The sequence below is a fragment of the Camellia sinensis genome, chromosome 4 (genome assembly GCF_055761805.1).
Source record: "Camellia sinensis isolate YWXY chromosome 4, ASM5576180v1, whole genome shotgun sequence".
In the NCBI taxonomy this organism is placed as follows: Eukaryota; Viridiplantae; Streptophyta; class Magnoliopsida; order Ericales; family Theaceae; genus Camellia; species Camellia sinensis.
The window spans coordinates 23,966,914-23,976,491 of record NC_138964.1 but is presented as its reverse complement, the minus strand read 5'-3'; the positions used below and the strand labels follow the sequence as shown (position 1 = coordinate 23,976,491).

The 9,578-nt window shown below is 36.4% G+C and overlaps 1 non-coding gene across 1 annotated transcript; it reads left to right on the top strand.

Moving 5' to 3' along the window:
- Positions 1 to 6,104: 6,104 nt before the first annotated feature.
- LOC114279396 (uncharacterized) lies at positions 6,105 to 9,368 on the top strand. Its single transcript, XR_014366116.1, has 3 exons — positions 6,105 to 6,241; positions 6,407 to 7,132; positions 9,229 to 9,368. It is a non-coding gene; the product is annotated as an uncharacterized LOC114279396 (transcript).
- The last annotated feature ends 210 nt before the right edge of the window (positions 9,369 to 9,578 follow it).

Genomic DNA, 9,578 nt, shown 5'->3' with positions numbered 1-9,578 from the left:
GTTTAGCACTAAGCGCAAACGTTGCGGCATAGTGATGAAAAGGTCAAGGCCGACAAGGTTGTTATGACTCTAAGAATTTGACGCATCGCTTGTGAGAGCATTGTGTTGAATTAGACTCTTTAGCCTAATTCACGCTTAAGTTACTTTAAGAGCTGTCATAATTGATAGCTTATTCTCTCCTTCTTGTGGATAGTAGAATTAATTGCAAGTAACTATGAAGTGAGAAATAGATATGGCAAGAGGAGTATCATCATCTTTTAACTAGATGCATTAAAGTGTATGGAGAATAAAATTGACTTGAAAGTGCAGGGGATTAGCACTTACTAGTTAAATTTGTGACTTAGGCGCACTTGGTATCTCCATGACATCCTTTTATGATCTAGTGAACATGAATTAGTCATGAGTTATTATCTAGTTGGGCCTAAACCTTTAAACTTGTCTTCGAAAACTCACACATTAAGATAATTGGAATTAGTTTATGACATTGGTCAGGAACCGGTGGCTTATTATACTTAATCACATTAATGAGATGATGACACGATGGTTTGAGTAGGCCTTCTCGGGCCCACTCGCTTATGACATCCTGCTCTCATGTGAATGTGTAACTTTGTTCGCAATGGTTGCGCACAAGTAAGTAGAAAAGTCGTAGAAGATCATTTGTATTGGCGCATTTAGTCCACTATGATATTTGTGACTAGATATGTGTGAGGGTATGATAGCTAAGCCTCAATCTCGACACATTTATAGATTACGATACGCATCTGAGTCAAGATTATTTGATCTCCCATAAGTCAAAAGTTTTGAGATGATTTTTGACATTGCACATATGAGGTCGAGATCAATTAGATAAGAGCTTTTGTGCTTTTAGTTTTGACCAAGGTGGCGAGTATCTATTTGAGTTATTTTTTAGAAAGCTCTGTGAAGAGAAATGGATGCTTAGAAAATTGATTATTCCTAATACTCAATAACACAATGGTGTAGTAGAGATAAAGAATTAAGTATTGTTAATGTTAGGTGGATAATGGCACAAAATGTTTCCCAATTGGGAATTGCACTAGTTTGTTGCCTATATCCCTAACTAAGTGCCCTCCATATCAGATTTTACACTCTATTTTGAGTAATAGGTTAGCAGAGAGCCATCTATGGGCGATCTGTAACCATTAAGCAGCTTATCTTTATTCTACTTCTCATAAGATTGCGAAGTTAAGACCTAGGGTTCTATAGCGCATTATTGTATGCTGTCTTGTAAACACATAGGGTCGTGTGGCGCATTATTGTATGAGGTCATGCAAACCCTCGGGGTCATGTGCATACAGGTAAGCAGCTTTGTGGTAGTGTAACTAAGTCACATAAAGTTTTCTTAGTAAAGGTGACGTGAATAGAGTTTTGGAACTCTATAAGATAGAGAATTCTAAGCATAGCGCTTTATGTAGCCTAGTTGAGAATGGAAAGAAATTTCCAATATCCTAGGGACAGTGGGAGCGATGTGCCTACTAATGGATTACTCCATTAGAGAAAAATACTCTACATTCTTAGTTGTGTGGTAGCGAATGTGAAAATTTTTCATGTAATCACTGGGTGATAGAGAGGGAAACATTCATGATTGCTCCCCAAGATGATAAAGAGCCTAGGATAATGCCAAAGGCTCTAGTCCCCTATTTTTAGAAAGTGGATTAGTGTTGTGCAGTTTAAGACAAAGTCTTTGAGGATTAACCATTTCTATAATTTGGTTGACTTTCCATTATGACGCGAAACTGTTCTAAAGTTATGCGTAATTTGGATAGTCATTGTTGAGGCATAAGGCTCGCTAGATACCGAAAAGTCGCACTATTGAGGAAAGTGTAGACCATGAAAAGACTTCCTCCTGAGGAGTGAGGTTATTTTGACTTAGGCTATGATTGACATAAGTTCGGAACATTGATTTGTAGACATTGTGACCCAACTTTCTCGTTAGAGAATTGGATAAGTAGATCCGTAGGGATTTGCCTTCTGTTTTTATGGTGAAAAGTTAGGAGCGCAAAAAGGTTGCTAGTTCCAATAAATCTTTTACAGCCTAAAACAGTTATTTAAATAGTGGTTCTTACATTTTGTCAAGCCATGATAGGCCAACGATGATCGATGAAGACCACTGAGGCATGATCAATGGTCCAAAAGAAGTTTTTTCCTTACTTAGTCATTATGAGCCAAGAATTTATAAGGTTGTCGCCACCTAGGGTGGGCAGTCCTCTATTTTAGATATGATGGACATGGGTAATGTAATTTATATGCTCAGATGTACGATCCTTAGGGATTGTTTTGGGAAAATTCTTAGTTTATCTTCGATGACTTACATAAGGAATATCCTAGAATGATTCTAGATGCAAAATTGTAAACCCATTGACTTACCTATCGGTAAAAGCCAGAGCCTTAGCTATTGAGTGTATCCTTGGATTGTCTTTGGGAGAAACAGATGACCTATATTCCTTGATTTTTTTTTTTTGTTGTGGGAGCCTAAAGTACGCTATATGGGCGTATTCGGCATGATAAGTGTTATTTTTGATAAATGGTCAACTGAGTTATTTAGACATTGACCTTGCTCATTAGATTGTGGATAAAATACTTTACTAGTAGCATATTAATTTGCTCCTTGTTAGATTCAATGCGCTAGTTGGGCGCATTAAGAATGAACGCAAATTGGTCACCAAAATGTCTTTAGAGAGGTTATTGAGCAAGAGGTAGTGATCTTAAATTACTTCATGTGAGGCGCACATGGTGGATTCCGTTGTATATACTTATCGTAAGAGGTGCTGATAAGGCTTATGTTTGAAATCTAGAATAGTGATCTTGAATCACTTCATGTGAGGCGCACATGGTGGATTCCGTTATATATACTTATTGCAAGAGGTGCTAATAAGGCATATGTTTGGAATCTATAATTGCGCAAGTTGTGGTCAATTTTTTTTTTTTAAATCGATCACTTATTTTGAGATGATGGGATGTTGACACTATTATGGTTTGTGTCATAATGATTAGTAGATGATGATGTCAGCAGGCAAGATTGGCTCACTCACACGAGCAATCGCCCTTGGCGCTTGGGAGCGAGCAAGGATGAGACTAGTGGTTTATCTTTATTTGGAGCCAAGAGGGGCTTAAATAATCCACTATGCATGTCGCCTTGGTTACAATCAAGATGAGGTCGTGTTAAGGACCAAACATGGATGTTAGTACCCACTTTTCATGTTGTGCCTGTTATGATTAGCCAGATGCGAGATCTCATTTGGCGCTTAGAAGGCGAGCAAATAGAGAATTCGGGTTAGGCGCTAGAAAGCGACTAGACTAATATCTGTATGGTGTATCGAGTATGACGTCACTCTTTTGGAAGAGTAACTCCACCGTAACATGTATTCATACTACATGTGCTTGGCGACCGAGTAATGAGGTAAGAGAATGGATCCCTGTTTCCTCACCGTGTGAGTCTTACGTGTCATTATTGATATGACTTTCATTTATGTACCCTTTTGTGACTTTTGACTATGTCATAAGGTAAGGGGTTGATGTTTTGCTACTTTGGTATGTTGCTTGCGGTCATGTATGGTTCGGCCTTAAGGGCATCACTGGGAAAGCGGTCAATCCTAAACTAAATGGTATAAGGGCAAAGGGAAGATCATCTAGTATTACACCACTATTGTATATTCATTACCGGCAACTTACATCGCTCTGTATGAAAGGCGGATTGAGTGTGAATATATTGCAAGAATTGAGAGGGTCAAACATGCTCTTTTTTTAGGGATTAGAGATTTTTTTTTTGGGACCGGTGTAATTAGATGGGTTTGGGGTATATGAGACACTATTTCTGTTCTTTTTGGGTTGATGTCTCTATGTTGGCTCATTTTGAGTTTCTAGTATAGAGCTCCCACATGCAGGTGTTCTCAGCAGTCGCACGGTGCAGTGGCTAGTATGAGATTGTTCATTTTTGGGGAGATTGAGATAGAGATGTGGCAGTGTCATGCCAACTCATGTGCGAGTGGGAGATGTTAGAAATTGGGCGCCCATGTGGCATGACCCTTTGAACCTGAACCTTTTGAACCTTATCCATATAAGTTTGAATTTGAATTCAAAACTTATTTGGATAACCATTCAGGATATCTATATCTATCATATCAATAGATATGGGTAGATGGATAGATTGATATATATGTGGTTATATATCAGATTATATGGTTAATCTATGAGATACGTGTATCAGATATACGCAATGTGGTTTTTATCTATAACCATTTTTCCCAGACTCTCTCTCTGACTTTCTCCCATAAAACAACGATCAAGCCATTTTGCACTGTGATTTGTGTGAGTGATATTCACTATTGTAATATCACTCCATTGCTGGGTTGACTGATCAGATTCCGGAAGCACGTGATTTACCCATGACATCCTTCAATTCAGACTCTGTTCTAAAGGTATGACCTTAATTTTTATTCCGCTGTGTTATACTTTGTTTTACAGTTATAAACAGGTCTATATAGTGTACTTTGGAGAACACAGAGGAAAGAAAACATTTAATGAGATTGAAGAAACTCACCATTCTTATTTGTTCTTTGTGAAAGAATTCGAGGAAGAAACTAAGTCTTCTCTTCTTTACAGTTACAAGAATAGTATCAATGGCTTCACAGCATTGCTCACTCGCCATGAAGCATCAAAACTATCTGGTAAACAATAGTTACAAATCTAATAAATTAATGGGTTCTTTTTGAAACTCTTTATCTGTGGGGAATGTTTTCTCATCGTTAAGAATGGGTTTTTGACAGAATAGGAGGAAGTGGTGTCTGTGTTTCGAAGCAAGCCAGGAAAGTACTCTTTGCAGACTATAAGATCATGGGAATTTGTAGGTTTAGAAGAGGGAGAGAAGTTGAACAAATTGAAGAAAGATGACTTCTGGTTCAAAACCAGATATGGCAAAGAAGTCATTGTTGGCCTCTTGGATAGTGCTAAATGCAATCCCATATTAATTACATCTAAGCAAATCATTGATATTTTATAAGCAAAAAGGAAGTTTTATGGATGAATAAGCATCCTATCAAAGCAAATCCATCCCAACTAGGTTAGTACTAAAATGCAAGCCCCGATTGGAATCAATGATTAAAAGTATACCAAATGGAACTTGGTTACATATACAAAATCGTCTATGTTTTGTTTGCTATTAGAATTTTATTTTCCCTCCGTACAAATTTGAGCTCTTAAGCTTTGATAATCTTTTGAATTTCACATGTAGGGCACTCTAGTGAATATCATTGTAGGTTCTCATGTTTGGGTTGAAGATCCAAATGAAGCTTGGATTGATGGACAAGTGTCAAATATTAACGGATAGGAAGTTGAGATCCAGACTCGTAATGAGAAGACGGTAATAATATTACATCAACTGGACATTAGTTAGTGCATCAATGTGATGCATTTTTGGAAACTGAAGTTCATAGTTCTACCTGCATAACCTAGTTCCAAAAATTTTTTTGCTGATCAAATTTTAGACTTTTGAGAAAACAAGTCTAAACTAACTGGTGGTCCTGCAGCTTTGCTTGAATTCAATGCTCCTCCATAACATATGTAACCAAATCATGTATGTTGCTTTATTTTTGTTACCGGTGGAAAATGTTTCTTCATATTAGAAGGTGTAATTCAGGTGCAAAGAGGATTTTTATGTCCTAATATGATATTATCATTAGTTTATATCATTAGTTATTTAATGTTCATGTTGGTGAGAGAAAGCAATGAATTAATGCAGCTATGGGCGGCTCTATCATAATATTATGTCCTAATCTGACATTATCACAGACTTATTCTGGAATTATTCTTGTCGCCATTAATCCATTCCAAAGACTTCCTCATATGTATGATGATCACATGATGGAACCATACAAGGGAGCACCATTTGGACAACTGAGTCCTCATGTTTTTGCAATTGCTGATGTTACTTTTAGGTGACCTTGTACTTTGTTTAAATTCTGTAGAGTTTGTTCTTAAAGGATGTTTTAAATGGTCTACTAAATTACTTGAAATGTTTTAAATGGCCAACTTGAGATTTTGTGTTTCTGAAGTCATCTTTAACTTCTTAATATTCATATGCAAGATGTGATTTGCAGAAAATTTATGGTTTCTTTATGGATATCTTTTGTGGATTTGTAATTGATAGACTCGTCTATCAAATGCAGTCAAATCTAGTTCTTGAAGCATTTGGCAATGCAAAAACTGTTCGAAACAACAATTCTAGGTGAAATCTCTTAGTCATTCTAACCTGCACTCTTTCACATATATAGAAAAATGGTGCATTTTTCAAAATGTTGTTCTTAATGATGCTAACTTGATTTTAATTATTGGTACAACCGCTTTGGTAAATTTGTTGAGCTTCAATTTGATAAGCATGGAAAAATTTCAGGAGCAACCATTAGAACTTACCTTCTTGAGAGATCTCGTGTTTGCCAAATTTCAGACACAGAACGCAACTATCATTGCTTTTACCTTCTTTGTGCAGCACCACTAGAGGTAGGTTTTTCGCCTGATGTTCTTTCATATTTCAAATTCCTTGATGAAGGTCTCTTAAATTTATAGTCAATACATCTTTTTAATAGTTTCCAAATCTTATCAGGAGGATCTCATCAGGGACTTGAGAAATTTAAGTCAGGAAGTCCTAAAATGTTTCGCTATCTGAATCAAATCAAATTGCTATGAACTTGTTGGTGTAAGTGATGCTCATGATTATCTCGCCACTAGGAGAGCCATGGATATTGTTGGAGTCAGTCAGCAAGAACATGTATTGCCTTGAATCCAAAAATATTTCTGCTGCATCCATTTTAGCTCAATAGAATAAAATTGGGAATAACTTCTCTGTTTCTCTCAAGATGTAATTTTCAGAGTTGTGGTTGTAATTCTTCATCTAGGTAACATTGAATTTGCCAAAGGAATAGAAATTGATTCATCAATTCTGAAAGATGACAAATCAAAATTTCATCTTCAAACGATAGCAGAACTTCTGATGTGAGACTAGATCATTGACATTTTCATGGTTTGATATCTTCCTTTTGGTGGTGGATTCTGTACAAGTTAATTTAATTCTTGTTTCAGGTGTGATGCTGTTGCACTTGAAGATGCACTACTAAAGCAGGTAATGATCACCCTAGAAGAAGTTATTAAAATAGCTGAAGTACTTTTAACTTCTGTTTTCTGAACCGGTTGGCACACTAAAATGGTTAAACAGCATCAAATGTCACTAAAACTTAACACATACGACTAACTAGGCATAAATAACTTGTAGGAAAAGACGGGACTCAAAATTGTTATGCATAGTTAAACAAGTATGTTGATTGAAGTTATGTATATTGATTGATCCATCAATGTCTAATTGTGTTCTTGCTGGGAAATTAGGATCCAGTGAGTGTTTATACTTTTATGCATAGTTGAACAAGTAAGCTGACCGACGGAACTTGTTTTGATTGATCTATCATTGCCTAGTTATGTTCTTGACTTCTTCTTGGGGGATTAGGATACTTTTCAATATGCTTTCATGTGGATTATGTGGTGATATCGTGGCGTTGTGTATACAAAGCATTTTGGCTTTTGCACTCTAATAATGCCATTATCTATAAATTACTTTGTTGATTGAGTTCTCTTTGTATGGCCTTGGACTATCAAAATTTTCCCCGTCCATCATGTTATGTATAGAAAAATTCACAGATAATGCGACATATTATAAATAAATGTTTCATATGTGGTGCACCCACTAAATTGTGTTTGTATTATGAAGCTACAATTTTCAAATTTAGTGTTGAGGTTTGAAAGTTCTGAAATATCCTTTTTCACATATGATTTTGTCATTAGAAAGCATCTTTAGGTTGGAAGAGAAAGTTTAGCTCTTGTTAAAATAATTAGAGTGGGCTCTACCAATAATTAGCTAAATGAATGCAGTAAATTTTAGAGAATACCCCCAAACATGCTAGATAAAAGAATATTAAGAACAAACGATGTTAAAAGGCCCTAAACATGCTAGGTAAAATTGTAAAACACAAGACTTAAAAGGCTTGTTTGGGGGTCAAAATTGCGAAATGACAAACGAAACCACTGAAACTTGGCACAGACAGCTTGTTCAAGCCTAAATAGACTTGTAGGAACAAACGGGACCTCAATTGGATCTCCGGTTAAAAAATTAGAAGGAAAATTGTAAAACACAAGATTTAAAAGGCCTGTTCGAGGCTGAAATTTCAAAATGACCACCGAAACCACCGAAACATGGCATGGACAGCTTATTCAAGCCTAAATAGACTTGTAGGAACAAACGGGACCTCGATTGGATTTCTGGTTAGAAAATTACAAGAAAAAATGTATAACACAAGACTTAAAAGGCTCGTTCGGGGGCCGAAAGTGCGAAATGACCACCGAAACTTGGCACGGACAGCTTGTTCAAGCCTAAATAGACTTGTAGGAATAAACGGGACCTCGATTGGATCTCCGGTTAGAAAATTAGAAGGAAAATTGTAAAACACAACACTTAAAAGGCCCGTTCGGGGGCCGAAATTGTGAAATGACCACCGAAACCACCGAAACTTGGCACGAACAGCTTGTTCAAGCCTAAATAAACTTGTAGGAAAAAACGGGACCTCGATGGGATTTTCGGTTAAAAAATTAGAGGGAAAAATGTAAAACACAATACTTAAAAGGCCCGTTCGGGGGGTCGAAATTTTGAAATGACCACCGAAACCACCGAACTTGGCACGGAAAGCATTTTCAAGCCTAAATAGACTATTGTAGGAACAAATGGGACCTCTATTGGATCTCCAGTAAATTAGAAGGAAAATTGTAAAATACAAGACTTAAAAGGCCCGTTCGGGGGCCGAAATTGTGAAATGACCACCGAAACCATCAAAACTTGGCATGGACAGCTTGTTCAAACCTAAATAGACTTGTAGGAACAAACGGGATCTCGATTGGATTTCCGGTTAGAAAATTACAAGAAAAAACGTAAAGCACAAGACTTAAAAGGCCCGTTCGGGAGCCGAAATTGCAAAATGACCACTGAAACCACCAAAACTTGGCACGAGCAACGTGTTCAAGCCTAAATAGACTTGTATGAGCAAACTTGTATAAGCAAACAGCATCCGATTGGACTTCCCGTTACAAATTAAAATCAAAATTGTGAAATTCATATCGAGGTTTTTTGTTTTTTTTTGTCAATCTATTATTGTTTTTTCTTTTTTCATGTGACAGATTGGCAATGGTGGAAAACAGTTCGGGCTGCATCAGAAGATTTGATTTTGTGTTTGTGAAAATATTTTGACATATGATTTTGGTAAATGATTTATGGATTAAGTGTTTAGCATCAAAATATTTGGTTTTGTATTTTTGAAAATGTTGACATAGGATTTGGTAATGTATGGGTTTGATGTTAGTAGTTTGTAAGTACTTTGGTATGCATGTTTTAGATTGTCAGAGAATTGTAATTATGTTTATTGGGATTTTTCATAGCTATTAATTTTGAATTAGTATGAATGTCTTGCACATGTGTATTATTATTTACATTACATTTGTGTATATATTGTGCACAGGAAAGCAGGTGT